The following is a 13,940-nucleotide window of genomic DNA, read 5'->3' on the forward strand; positions in this document are numbered from 1 at the left end:
CCTCTTACACCAAATACAAACAACAGAGAAAATGAGGACAGAAAAGAAAATGACACTTTTGATGAAAGAAAACAAAAACCCGCCAAAACCTCAAACCACACTCTTAAAGAAGAGCTGCTGTCTGGAAAAAGAAAAAAAAAAAAGGAAATCTAAGAGAAAAGTTTGTATTCAGGTGGCTTAATTTGGGAAGTTACTCCAGGGGACAGGCATAGGACACAGGGGAGGAAGAAATGGATAGGAAGGGAAACTAGTGCAAAGATATATTCCTGAATTGGTCATTGTTGTGGGCAACTGGGGCCTGTTCAGACTTTCTCAGGAGTCACATAGAATGTGTTTTGGAATCGGTGTGCCTGAGGAATGGAAGAGGGTAGCTTTTATCCATCAGTTTCTGTTTCTATTAGTCAGATATTGCTCCATGAGGTGTTAACTCACACACACGCTACTTCTGCAAAAAGCACGCTCTTAATGGGATAGGGTAGAGGATGAAAAGTAAAAAGCAGCCCTGAATTTGATTATGCCGATCAAGCAAAGATAAGAACTGTTGATCATTGCAAGAAATGTGTGGACCTTCAACCTGAGATAGGAGGACTTCTGGCTAACCTGAAGCAAATCCATTCCCTCTGGGCAGAGTGTTGGTGAGGAAGTATTTAGAAACCATCCATCCAAATCCAAGATGGCTTCTGACCCAGCTTATTTCTCTGATCCCTCTCCACACACTATCTAACACCTACAACAATGGGCCAATGGGTAAATGAAAGCCTAAGAGAAAATTTTGCATTCAGGTGGCTTCATTTGGGAAGTCAGTCCAGGGGACAGGCATAAGGAACAGAGGAGGAGGAAATAGGTAGTAAGGGAAACTAGTACAAAGATGTATTCCTGAATTGGTCATTGTTGTGGGCAACTGGGGCCTGTTGAGATGTCATTAAGCAGCTAGCCTTCATTAACAAAAGAGTAATAATATAAAAAGAAATAGCACAGGACCCATTTAAAGGTGCCACAAGAATAAAATATGAAACAAACATGACAAACAAAAAAGCAGATAAATAATTCATGCCTGAAAACATGCAACAAAGCATTAAAAAATTATGAATCAATACTTCTCTATGCAAAGCAAAATAAACATGTATAAAGCTATAGTTTTTTAAAAAGCTGAAAGAAGAAAAATAAGCATAGAAAGAAGGAGTGATTTGGCAACATTAAAAGATGAAAAGTCATCTAGCGTATCTCAGAAAAAACAAGTGTTACAAAAATAAAATTAGAAATGAAAAAGATGGACTATTGTGAAACATAGGGATAAGTGAGTGTAGCAAAGGTTTTTAATCTCCACATGCAAATATTCCTTCAATGCAGTCAAGTTTTCTCCTATTATAACTTTGAATATTTTGTTATATTTTTCTAGTCTCTTTTTAAAAGCACATTACTGGCTGGGCACAGTGGCTCACGCCTGTAATCCCACCACTTTGGGAGGCCAAGATGGGCAGATCATGAGGTCAGGAGTTTGAGATCAGCCTGACCAATATGGTGAAACCCTGTCTCTACTAAAAATACAAAAATTAACCTGGCGTGGTGGAGTACGCCTGTAATTCCAGCTACTTGGGAGACTGAGACAGGAGAATCACTTGAACCCAGGAGGTGGAGGTTGCAGTGAGCCAAGATTGTGTCACTGCACTCCAGCCTAGGCAACAGAGTGAGAATCCATCTCAAAATAAATAAATAAATAAATAAATGCACATTAATTATGTATGTGTTGGTCCTTCTTTGTTGTCTATATCTTTCATTTATTTTGAGTCTTTTCACAACTCTATTCTATTTCATTTTGCTGATTTAATTTCACTTTTTTGATTGTATCTAAATGGAAAATGGTAAAGTGTGATCAGTCCTAATACATATTCTAATAATCTTACTAGACTTAAAAGGTAAAGAAAGGTCCTATTAGTTCGTAGAACGCACACACACACACACATAAAATATTATAGGAGATATTTATGTGTGTGTGTATACATATATATTCATGGAGTCAGCGAGTAAAAGGAGAATAAGGTTTGCCTTACACTTGTCCACATGATATTCAATATTAGAAGAGAGTGGACAAATGTTCACAAAGTCATTAAGGAAAGAAAATATAATCACGAATTTATTCCAGCAAAGATGTCACTGAAGAGTAAATGTCACATAAAAGTATGGTCAAACATACAAGAATAATACCTTGCTTAATAAATCAGCCTTTTAAGAGACAAATGAAAAAGTCATGGTAAAAGGATGACTTGTAAGCATTGAATCCATTTACATATAGAACTAAGGCTAAACTAGGGAAATGATCATTACGTAACAGAATATAAATATTAGAAACCATGATACTATGAAATAATATTACTGAGAAAATTGAGAGGTGGAGGTTAAGATTCCGTAGTGCGCAATAGTGTAAGCACCTCAATTTCTTCAAATTTCACAGAGCACAGTCCATCAACACATTATATGTAACAAGCTAACTAATAAAGGTGTCTGTGTGATATTTAAATTGTACAAAATAAACAAGTAAGACCACCAAAAATAATAATATAATTAATGCAACTCTAGTGGTGGACAGACTCCACCATAAGGAAGGTAGAGAAAAGTATAAGTGTGACAATTACTCATATGTCATATTGGGAAATAAGTAAACCCTACCTAGAAGGGATCTCTTAAAAATAAACTTATCATATAAAACTACAAGGTAGTTTTCATAGCACCATTGGAAAATTTTAAAAAGTAGATTAAATCCAAACTTCCCAAATTATTAGAAGGAAAACACACATGCACATGAGCAAAATGAAGAGACTATGGACCATTTAGTGAATGACAAAAACAGAGAGTGAGACACACAGTGATATGTCCAAACTCCTCTGTCATATAAAGAAAATGTAATAAGATATAATGACGTATCAAAAGATAAAAGACCTCCAATGAGATTTTTTTAAAAAAAAAAAACAAGATATATATGTGTTCTATATAAGAGATAAAACAATAGAGAAAAGTCAGTAAAACTAATAGGTGGTTCTTTGAAAAAACATCTAGCAAGATTGGCAAAATAAAAAGAAGACACAGATTACTAACACCAGGAAAAAAGCAAGAGTTATCACTACAGATCCTGCAGAAATGAAAAATAAGTGATATGTTTTGGCTCTGTGTACCCACCCAAATCTCATCTCAAATTGTAATTCCCATGTGTTGAGGGAGGAACGTGGTGGGAGGTGATTTGGTCATAGGGATGGTTTCCCCCATGCTGTTCTCATGATAGAGAGGGAGTTCTCACAAAATCTGATGGTTTAAAAGTGTGTGGTATTTCCCCACTTCCTCCTTTCACCATGTAAGTCATGTTTTGCTTCCCCTTTGCCTTCCACCATGATTGTAAGTTTCCTGAGGCCTCCCCAGCCACTTGAAACTATGAGTCAATTAAACTACTTTTCTTTATAAATTATCCAGTCTCAAGTAGTTTTTTATAGCAGTGTGAAAACAGACGAATACAATAAGGGAATATTACAAATATTACACTGTAATATTTGTATTTGTAATACAAATATTATAAATAGACTTATGCTAATAAATGTGACAACTTGGAAGAAACTGACTTTTTTGAAAACCACAATAACCTGTGTGAAATCATTAGAATTTTGAATTCATAATTTTTTTTGAGACAAGGTCTCACTCTGTCACCCAAGATTGGAGTGCAATGGCATTCTCACAGCTCACTGCAGCCTTGACCTCCAAGGCTCGAACAAATTTCTCACCTCAGCCTCCCTAGTGGCTGAGACTACAGGTATGTGCCACCATGCTCGGCTAATGTTTTTGTATTTTTTTGTAGAGACGGGGTTTCATCATGTTGCCCAGGTTGGTCTGAAACTCCTGGGCTCAAGTGATCCTCCTGCCTTGGCCTCCCAAAGTGGTGGGATTACAGGCATGAGCCATTGTAACTGGCCTTGAATTCACAACTTAAATGCTCTCCCAAAATAATCATCATGCCCATTATCTCCAGTGGTTTTAGTGGAGAATTTTACCAAACATTTAAAGAAGAATTAACACTAACTCAACACAATCTCTTCTGGAAAATAAAGGAAGAGGATATTGAGCATGAGAGAAAAAGAGGAGTCAGGGATGATTCCAAGGTCTTTGGCCTAAAAAAATGTGGCAAGATGGAGCTGCCATCAAACAAGATGAGTAAGACTGGGGAGGCAGTAAATGAAGGGTGAGCCTCATGATACTGCAATATCTAGAGGACTGACTTTACTAATATTTTGCTTAGGATTTTTACATTGGAGTTTATAAGTGAATTTGATATATAATTTTATTTCTTTGTATTATCTTTGACTATTTTTCATACCAGGGTTATACTGCTAGTAAAATAAATGTTATACTCTTTGAATCAATGTCATTTATAATCTCGAAACCACCCCCACCGCCGACTTCCAAAGGTATCATATGCATTTTCGAAATCTTCAAGGAATCTTAGGCTATCCATTTCAATTTTTTTCATTGGTCTATTAAATATTTTAATTCCTGTTTGAGTCTATTTATACTTTTTAATTGCTGATAATTTACAAAATTATTAGAATAAATGCATTTATTCATTCTCAAAATATTTTTAAAATTCTACATGTAAGGTTTTATCCCTTTTAGCCTAATATTATTTGGTTTTGCTTCCCTCTTTCTTTCTCAATTACCCTCTTATAGTGTTTAGGGTTTTCTGTCTTTGATGCTCTTCCATTCCATTATGATGTGTGTGTGTAGTCGTCAATATATTATTATCTGCATGGATTGGTATGTGATGAGCTTTTCCAATCTGAAGACTCATCTCCACCTTAACTTACTATGAAATATTTCAAGTAGACAAAAAAGCATAGAGAATAATCCAATGACTATACCTGCACCCATCACTCTGTATTAATCTCCACCTTAACTTACTATGAAATATTTCAAGTAGACAAAAAAGCATAGAGAATAATCCAATGACTATACCTGCACCCATCACTCTGTATTAAGTGATAAATGTTGCAAATACAATTGAAGGTCTGTGTTTACTTCTTCTCAATCACTTTTCCTCCCATATTTCTAGCAATAATCACTATCCTAAATTTTGTTAATCAATTCCATGTATGTCCTTATAATTTTCCACATGTAGATATATCCATAAGCAATATATAGCAATGTTTTCCCTATTTTTAAATGTCAAATAAATTACATATGTGTGCAAACTTCTGTAACTTTGGTGCTAAACAGTCTGGTTTTTAGAACATTTCATTTTTTGTGAGTAGTTCTGGTTCACACAGAACCTCCTAAATGGCATGCTGCAGTTCACCAGGGATGGGCTGCAGTTACTGAGCTGTTGGCCCTCTGGGCAGCCAGTTGGGTCCTAAGGTTACCAGAGCCCCTGGACAGCTGCCCCCCAGAGCCACTGGAGGAGATTCTGTTCCAGGAGCTAAAGAAGCTCAATGGGGCTGATTCAAAGCAGCGACAGGGAGGCCTTGGGGGAGGGTGGGGAGCCCTGGCAGATGCAGCTCCAGGTGGAGAGCTCATCTCTGTCTCCCTGCCTTCTCAGGAGTTGGATGCAGACCTCTATGCTTCATCCTGTGTCCTTTAAGTGGTAAGTAAGCAGGTGCAGGTGTCTGCCCTAACAGTGCATGTGCAATCTGCACACTAGAGCTTCTGCCCTATTCTAAAATGCTTCATATAAAAACGTTTGCTATTTTTTAAACAGACAACCTTTACAAATCTCTCTACTCCAGAACAACAGAAGGACCTTAGAATGTTTTTAATCTAACAACCTGTCCCTTCTTAAGTTATTTTTATCCAGCATTTTTCCTCCTTGTCTCTCTTTTACACTATAAATTATTACCTCTATTGCTGGTGTACTATACAGTCAATATTTGTTTAGCTTTACCCACATGTTTCTGCTGAGTTGCTGCTAACCCATATAGCATTTTTGTGCAAATTAGGAAAAGGTGTTTCTCTCTCAAAACACTTTATTTCCATCTGTGGAAAGTAACATTCATTCAATACTATACATACACTGCACAGTAACAGAATACATATTAAACATAGAAGCTACACTCTGTACGGAGCAACTGGCATCCCCCAGATGGGGCACACCTGTACAACCACACCTGGAAGTCCTGGGTTTTCTAGCTATTTAAGCACCATTCTGCATTGTAGCTTAGTTCTCCCTTCTGTTCAATTTTCTTACAAAAATGACATTCTTTAGATGTTTTTTAAGTTCAGTTCTCTAGGAAATAAATTCCTCTGCTTCTGTTAGTTTATAAATGTTTTTATTCCACCCTTGTGTTTTGTGATAGGTTAAGGTAGTTTAAAAGACCATGTTAATAATTTCTTTCTCAACATTTTGAAGATAGTATTTCATTATCTTTTGTTCTTACTGCTATTAGTGAGGAATCTATGATCAATCTAATAGTAATTCTTTGTAGGTAATCCCTTCTTTCCCTTTGCTTGATTTTAAATTTTTTGTTTTATCTTTGGAATTGACTATTTTTAAGAGTTTCCTATGTAATTTAATTGCACTTCCTAAATCTTGGGGTCTATTTCTTTCACCAACTTTGGAAAATTCCCTGTTTTATCTTTTTGAGTGTTTTCTCTGCTCTGGTAGCTTTCTTTTCTCTGGAATTAAAAGCAGGTGTATATTAGACTTTCTCATGAGGTGTATATTAGACTTTTCTGTGTCTCTTAACTGTATATTAGACTGTTTTGTGTCTCTTAACTTCTTTCATATTGCCTATCTGTTTGTCTCTCAGTATTGTGTTCTTGCCTTATCTGTCTTCCAATTTATCAGTTCTCTCTTTAGCTGTGTTTAATCTCTGATTTACCCTACCTACCAAGAAATTAATTTCAATGGTAACATCTTGAATTTCTAGAAATTCTATTTGTTTTGTTTCTCAAATATGAGAGGAATTTTTCACAGCATAGTATTCCTCTCTCATGTTTTCTATTCCATCTTTAATTTTTAAAATATTTTTAAAATACTTCATGTTCTATATCTAATTATTCCATCATCTAAAAGTAATTGGGGGATTCAATTCTGCTATTTGTTTTTTCAACTAACTCACCCTTGATATCTTGATTCCTTATGAATTTTGTAATTTTGAATTTTGAGCTCATTTGTGAAAACTTTATGAGGATTGACTTACTCACATGCTCTTCTAGAATGTATTTATATCCCTACCAGTCACCCTAGAGATGTTACCAAAATGAGATTGATGTTATAATTTTTTTAATGGAAACTTTCAATTATACTGAAAAGTAGAGAGAATAGTAAAAATAACTCTCCCTTGTGCCCCCTGACTGCTTAAACAAGAAAATATTGTGGGAGGGACACTACCCTAATTTCCAGGCTGAAGTCTTAAGAGACTGGCAGTACCCAATACCTCAAATACTCTTTGGAACCAGACAGCATACAGTTAGGAGCCCACTGATCAGTGGAGAGGGCCAGCTAGGGAGGCAGGAGGCTCCCAGCTGACAGCTCCCCTGAGTTCTCAGTCAGTCACCAGCACCAACCCGCCAGCCAGGTGAGAGAGTCATCTGGAAGTGGGTCTGTCAGTCACAGTCAAGCTGCCTGAGTTGCTACCACAAGGAGCAGAGAGAAGCCATTGACACCCAAGTCCTGCCTAAATTGAAGCAAATAATGTTTGTTGTTTTAAGGCACTGTACCTCAGATTGTCTTATTATCCAGCAATACATAACTAGAAGAACATTATTATTAAAACTTGTCCTATGGAGCAGTGAAGTCATATTTGTAATATTTGTTACCAGATTTCTGCTTCTTGTGTATTAATTCTTCTTCCAAGAAGGTCAATAAACCGGGAGTTCTTAGCTGTGTTTGTTTGTTTGTTTGTTTGTTTTGGTGTCATAGAACCCCTGGAGGAAGAGGAAGCTAAATTGTTCTACCAAAAAGACACATGCGCATGTATGTTCATTGCAGCACTATTCACAATAGCAAAGACATGGAATCAGCGTAGGTGCTCATCAACAGTGGACTGGATAAAGAGAAAATGTAGTACATATACAGCATGGAATACTATGCAGCCATAAAAAAGAATGAAATCATGCCCTTTGCAACATGGATGCAGCTGGAGATCAATGGCCTAAACAAATTAAAGCAGGAACAGAAAACCAAAGACTGCATGACTGCATGTTCTCACTTACAAGTGGGAGCTAAACACTGGGTACTCATGGACGTAAAGATGGCAACAATAGACACTGGGGACTTCAAAAGCGGGGAGAAGGGAAAGGGCTGAGAAACTACCTATTGGGTACCATGTTCACTACCTGGGTACCAGGTACCCCAAACCTCAGCATCATGTAATATACTAATGTAACAAACATTGTCATGTGCCCTCTGAATCTAAAATACAAGTTGAAATTGTGTTTTGAAAAAGAACTCCTGGATGAATTATATCAATACATTATCAGAATAATGTTTCTAAATACATAAAACAAAAAATACCAATTAAGTAGAAATAGTTACCAAAATACTGACATTTTTGATAGAGGAATGTGTATGAAATAACAGAATCTGGTAGTGGGTTTAGTAGCTAGTATAAATTTAAAGTATGGTGAACACAAATAACTTTTGAAGACATCCATAACACTTTAATTAATATGGAAGTATCTGTAATTTCTGTAAGTGGGTCTTGCTTATACAACTGTGGTTTTCTACCTACATGAAATATTGAGGGAAACGCTAATTTTCAGTGAGAGATTAGTGAAAATAAGGAGGCCATGTTTCCCCATGCATGTTCACAGACTCTGTGAATTCTATTCTTATACCTCAGGTTAAGAACTCTGAACTACCCAGTTGTGTGGCCATTGAATAGTCTTGCATTACTCAGTAAAGGCTCTGAAAATAGTCTTTGTGTGAAAGCATGAAGAGATGATAGAAGCTATCTGGAAAACCAGTCTTTATCTATCCACTCATTAGTCTGAATTTCATAAGCAACAGGGAGCAATGTGACTCCTTTGAAAGTTCTAGGACAGTTACATTTTCCTGCCACCAAAGGCTTTATCATGTGGAGTCAGGTAGCATCAGCCTAAGCACCCCTGTGCATACACACACACACACATACACACAGTCACACACACTCACACACTAATGTGTTCTACTTGATCCTGGGATAATTGATTCACCATCACTATCAAATGCAAAGTCACCTGTCACCCGCTTGGCATGGGAAATTTCTTTACTTCCTCATGATGTGTAATGCTGAGCCTACTAAGAGAGAAGTCTCTAGTATTGGTTAGAAACTCAGACTTGCTTAAACAAACAAACAACAGAAAGTGGGTTAGGAGAGTGGTGGAGTGGACATTGGAAGATGCACAGAAGCTTGGAAGCGTAGAGAAGCCAAACTGTGGGAAAGGTAGAGATATGGGTGGGCCTCAGGAAAAATTGCAACCCAGGGCTGGGATGCAGAACACTACTCTTTCTTCTCTCACGCTGGCTTTTCTGCTCATCTTCTTCATTCCCATCTTTTGGTGCAGACTGGCCTCCCTCGCTTCTCAGTCAATATGACAAAAAACATGGAGAATAAAGGCTCTAAAGCTTTATGTGCTGTAGTTTTAGCTAAAAGTGGAATGAAACTAATTTGACTCTCTGGATCCTACAGCCAAAATTCACAGACATGCTCTGGCCAATCAACTGTGGCAAAGTGCAGGGTCATGTGTTAAAAATTGGCTGCTCCCGGCCGGGCGTGGTGGCTCACACCTGTAATCCCAGCACTTTGGGAGGCCGAGGCCAGTGGATCACGAGGTCAGGAGATTGAGACCATCCTGGCTAACACGGTGAAACCCCGTCTCTACTAAAAATACTAAAAAAAAAGAAAAAAAAAATTAACCGGGCACGGTGGTGGGCGCCTGTAGTCCCAGCTACTCAGGAGGCTGAGACAAGAGAATGGCGTGAACCCGGGAGGCAGAGCTTGTAGTGAGCCAAGATCGTGCCACTGCACTCCAGCCTGGGCAACAGAGCGAGACTCCGTCTCAAAAAAAAAAAAAAAAAAAATTTGGCTGCTCCCATAAGTAACCATGCACATAAGAAAAGAGGTGAGGAGAGGCTCCCAGAAAAGCAGAGTGGAGGAAGGGCAGGCCAAGCAATTTATCCAGCATGGGCATAATGAAGATATAGGGAGGAACAGCCACACTCACATTCATATTCTTTTTGAAGATAAGCCCTGAGCCCATGATGGTGGCTTGGAAACTCACGTGCTACAAAATGGAATGACTCCTATGCCTGTAGGTGGACCAGAGCAGATCTCATGATCTGCTGAGAACAATTTTTAAATAAATCTAAGGAATATATCTTCATGACTATATTTTCTGGCACATATAAGAAATATGTCTTTAAAACCACATGCTTTTGTAAGAAAGGTTTGGTGGATTTTTTGAACCCTCAAATCTTAGGGGAAATTCTTCTCAGCCTTGCTCTAGCAAAGGAAAGCTGGGGCTCTGAGACAGTGTCTCTGAGAGTAGGAGCTGTAGGCTGTCTCCCATTAGAAACCCATTTGGGGAACTGGAGAAGAAACAGTGATTTTTTAAATAATCTGAAATTTATACTGTGTCCCATGGCAGTGGTTCTCAGACTTTCAGTGTCAGAAACATTACATTTAACATTTCTTAAGATCTTTAAAGAGCATTTTTAATATCAGCTATATCCACAGATATTTACCATGTTAGAAATTGAAGCTGAGAAATTTTAAAAATATATTTAATTTACTGGTTTATTTTAAAATAGCAATAATAAAACCATTCCATGTTAATGTAAAATAATATTTTTATAAAAAGGCTACATTTGGGGGCTGGGCACAGTGGCTCATACCTGTAATCCCGGCACTTTGGGAAGCCAAGGTGGGAGGATTGCTTGAGCCCAGGAGTTCAAGACCAGCCTGGGCAAAATGATGAGATCCCTGCCTTATAAAAAAAAAATAAATAAAAGACTATATTTTTGAAAACAAAAGAATATAATGAGAAGAGTGACATTATTTTACATTTTTGCAAAGCTCTTTAATGTTTGATTTGAAGTAGAAATGTAATTGGAAAAGGCAGAAGTATTAAAAATAACCTTTTCAGAAAACAGTAGCTATTCTTTGATATTATACTAAAACTCAACACATCATAGTTTGTTTATTGTTTATAACAAATCAATGTGGAATCTAAAATTATATCAATAAACTTTTAAACATTCTGTCATAAAAATTAATCTAACATTAAAATCATGTACTGTTACATTAAAATCTTCCATCTTAAATGGCTCTTTTATCCAGGGTTAATTTTGTAGCATCATGCATTGGTCATTTGGAAAATACTGGTTCAATTTGTTATGCAGATTTTCCAAATGTTGAAACGTTTCATTGGTATGCGTTGATTGATATGCAGTATCAAAAAAACCACATGTGTTAATATCATTGCCAGTTTCATGAGAAAAGTATTTAAGCATCGGGACACTGTCAAGCTCAGAAAGGCAAATACAAATTTTCCAAAGTTCGAATTTTTGCTTGAAAGCTTAAATGTTATCAGTGGTAACAAATACTGTCAGTTACTTTCCTTAAAATGACATACTTGCTGAATTAGAGAGAAAATGTCTGCCAAATACCTAACTCTGTAATTGGTTCATTTAATTAAATATTGTGTTCTATGAAAAAAAGTGGCTAGTTCATCTCACAACTAAAATAATCACACAATTGCTTTTCCTCAGGATGAGCACTGCATTTCAGCATGCAGCATAAGTGTTTTATGTGTACTTCCCGTTTCATCACATAGAGTACTTAAAAGACACATACTCAGGAATTGTGATTCAATAAAATCAATAATTTTTACTGGCTCATCAAAGATATCCTTAATTTCCACTGGCATCCTTTTCCTGCAAGTTCAAGGAGGGGAAGAATACAATGGCCACGTGCACAGTTTGGTACCACTGCCTCACTTCATGTTAAGGCACCAGGAGTTTCACCTACTCTTACTTTTGTATCATCAGTGCAAACATCATCCCAGTGAAAAAAAAAATGAAGTCTTATGGTTATTACAATAACTGCTTTTGGCCAGGCACCGTGGCTCACACCTGTAATCGGCACTTTGGAAGGCTGAGGTGGGAGGATTGCTTGAACCCAGAAGGTTGAGACAAGCCTGGGCAATATAAGGAGACCCCATCTTTACAAAACAAAAAAAGCTAGCCCGGTATGGTAGCATGTGCCTGTAGTCCCAGTTACTTGTGAAGGTGAGGTGGGAAGATCGCTTGAGCCCAGAAGATCAAGGCTGCAGTGAGCGGTGATTGCACCACTGCACTCTAGCCTGGGCCACAGAGTGAGACCCTGTCTCCAAACAAACAAACAAACATCTCTCAGACACTTCAAAAGGTTTCAGGAACCCCTAGGGGCCACAGACCATACTTTGAGGTTCACTAATCTATGGTTTATATTTTCCTATAAATGTCTTTTTTGGTCCTCACAGATGCCCTTTAAGATGGGTGCTCCTGGGACACCCCTTGTAAGGATAGGAAAAATGAGTGTCTGGGAAATTAAGTGCCTTGTCCCTGGCCTCAGAATCAAGAACCAGGAGGGACTAGAAGGGAATATTTGTCAGTACTCTCGTGAGCATCAAGAAGGAAAGCACCTCGTCTCCATCCCGATCCCACCTGCGAATCCCCTGGGCTGCACATGGCCAGGCTTAGAAGGCAAGGAGAATGCCCAACCACGGGTGTATGTGGAGCAGTCCAGCATGCCAAGGTGACAAGCCATCCTTGCAGGGGGACCTGAGGAGCAAGTCATAGGTGGAATAAACAATCCTCCACATCAGGGCCCGATCTCTAGTGGAAAACTCTTGAAAGATTCTTGGAGGTTGGCACGACTGCCTCCTCTATCCATTCATCTCAGAGAATGAAGGATCTGTGAGAGCAAGAGTGAGGAAGAATAAGTCAGTAAGTGTCAGTCTTTGAAATAATAGCTATTATTTTAGTCTTCAAATGGCCTAAGATTTCTCTAACCAACTAGTGTCAAAAAGCACAACCCAAGCCAGAAGATAGGCCCACTTCCCCTGGCTTTCCTACAGCTACACTCAGGGGTGGGGGTGCTTGGAAGATATCTAACTCCATGACCTTTGTGATGCTGCTCTGCCGGCACATTCCCAGATGGCCTGGGAAACCAAAGGAAGGAAAGAAACACAGGCCACCAAGCATCCCTGGGGCTTCCTACACGGGCCACACCATGGATCAGCAATGGGAAATTGGGCCAGGCCTGTGGAATCTGTGGAACTAGAATAGTGGACACTATCTTTGGGAAGAAGGGGAGGAGTGAGAGAGATCCTGGGTAAATGACACCTACAAATTTCCACAGGGCTGAACACTTTCCGTTTTCTCTTTTTATGTGGCCTGTCCAATATCTGCATCTTTAAATCCTTGTAGATATGAGCTCCAGGTCTTGTAACCTAAAGGATCCCCTGGTGGAGAGAACTGATTGTCTAGACAGGCAGCAAATGAAATGGCAGTAACTGAAATAAGACATGACTAAAAAATGTTGGAGATTTCATAAAGCCTGGACAAGGTAAGTGTTCACTTCCAACTCTTCTTCAGACCTCATTTTCCAACCCAGGCTGAGATGGCAAAGAGGCCACAGAAAGCTGGATCTGAAGCTTTGATGTTCCCTAAACTTTTACCCTTGTCACTTGCCGTAAGTAAGTTTCAGATTTTGATAAACAAGCTCAGCAAGTCTCAGAATACAAAATCAACGTAAAAAAATTGCTAGCATTCCTATACACCAACAGTCAAGCCTTGAATGCAATTCCACTCACAATTGCCACAAAAAGAATAAAATACCTAAGAATATAGCTAACCAAGGAGACAAACGATCTCTACAATGAGAATTACAAAACACTGCTCACAGGAATCAGAGATGACACCAACAAATGGAAAAACATTC

Source organism: Theropithecus gelada, chromosome 2 (genome assembly GCF_003255815.1).
Source record: "Theropithecus gelada isolate Dixy chromosome 2, Tgel_1.0, whole genome shotgun sequence".
Taxonomy (NCBI): Eukaryota; Metazoa; Chordata; class Mammalia; order Primates; family Cercopithecidae; genus Theropithecus; species Theropithecus gelada.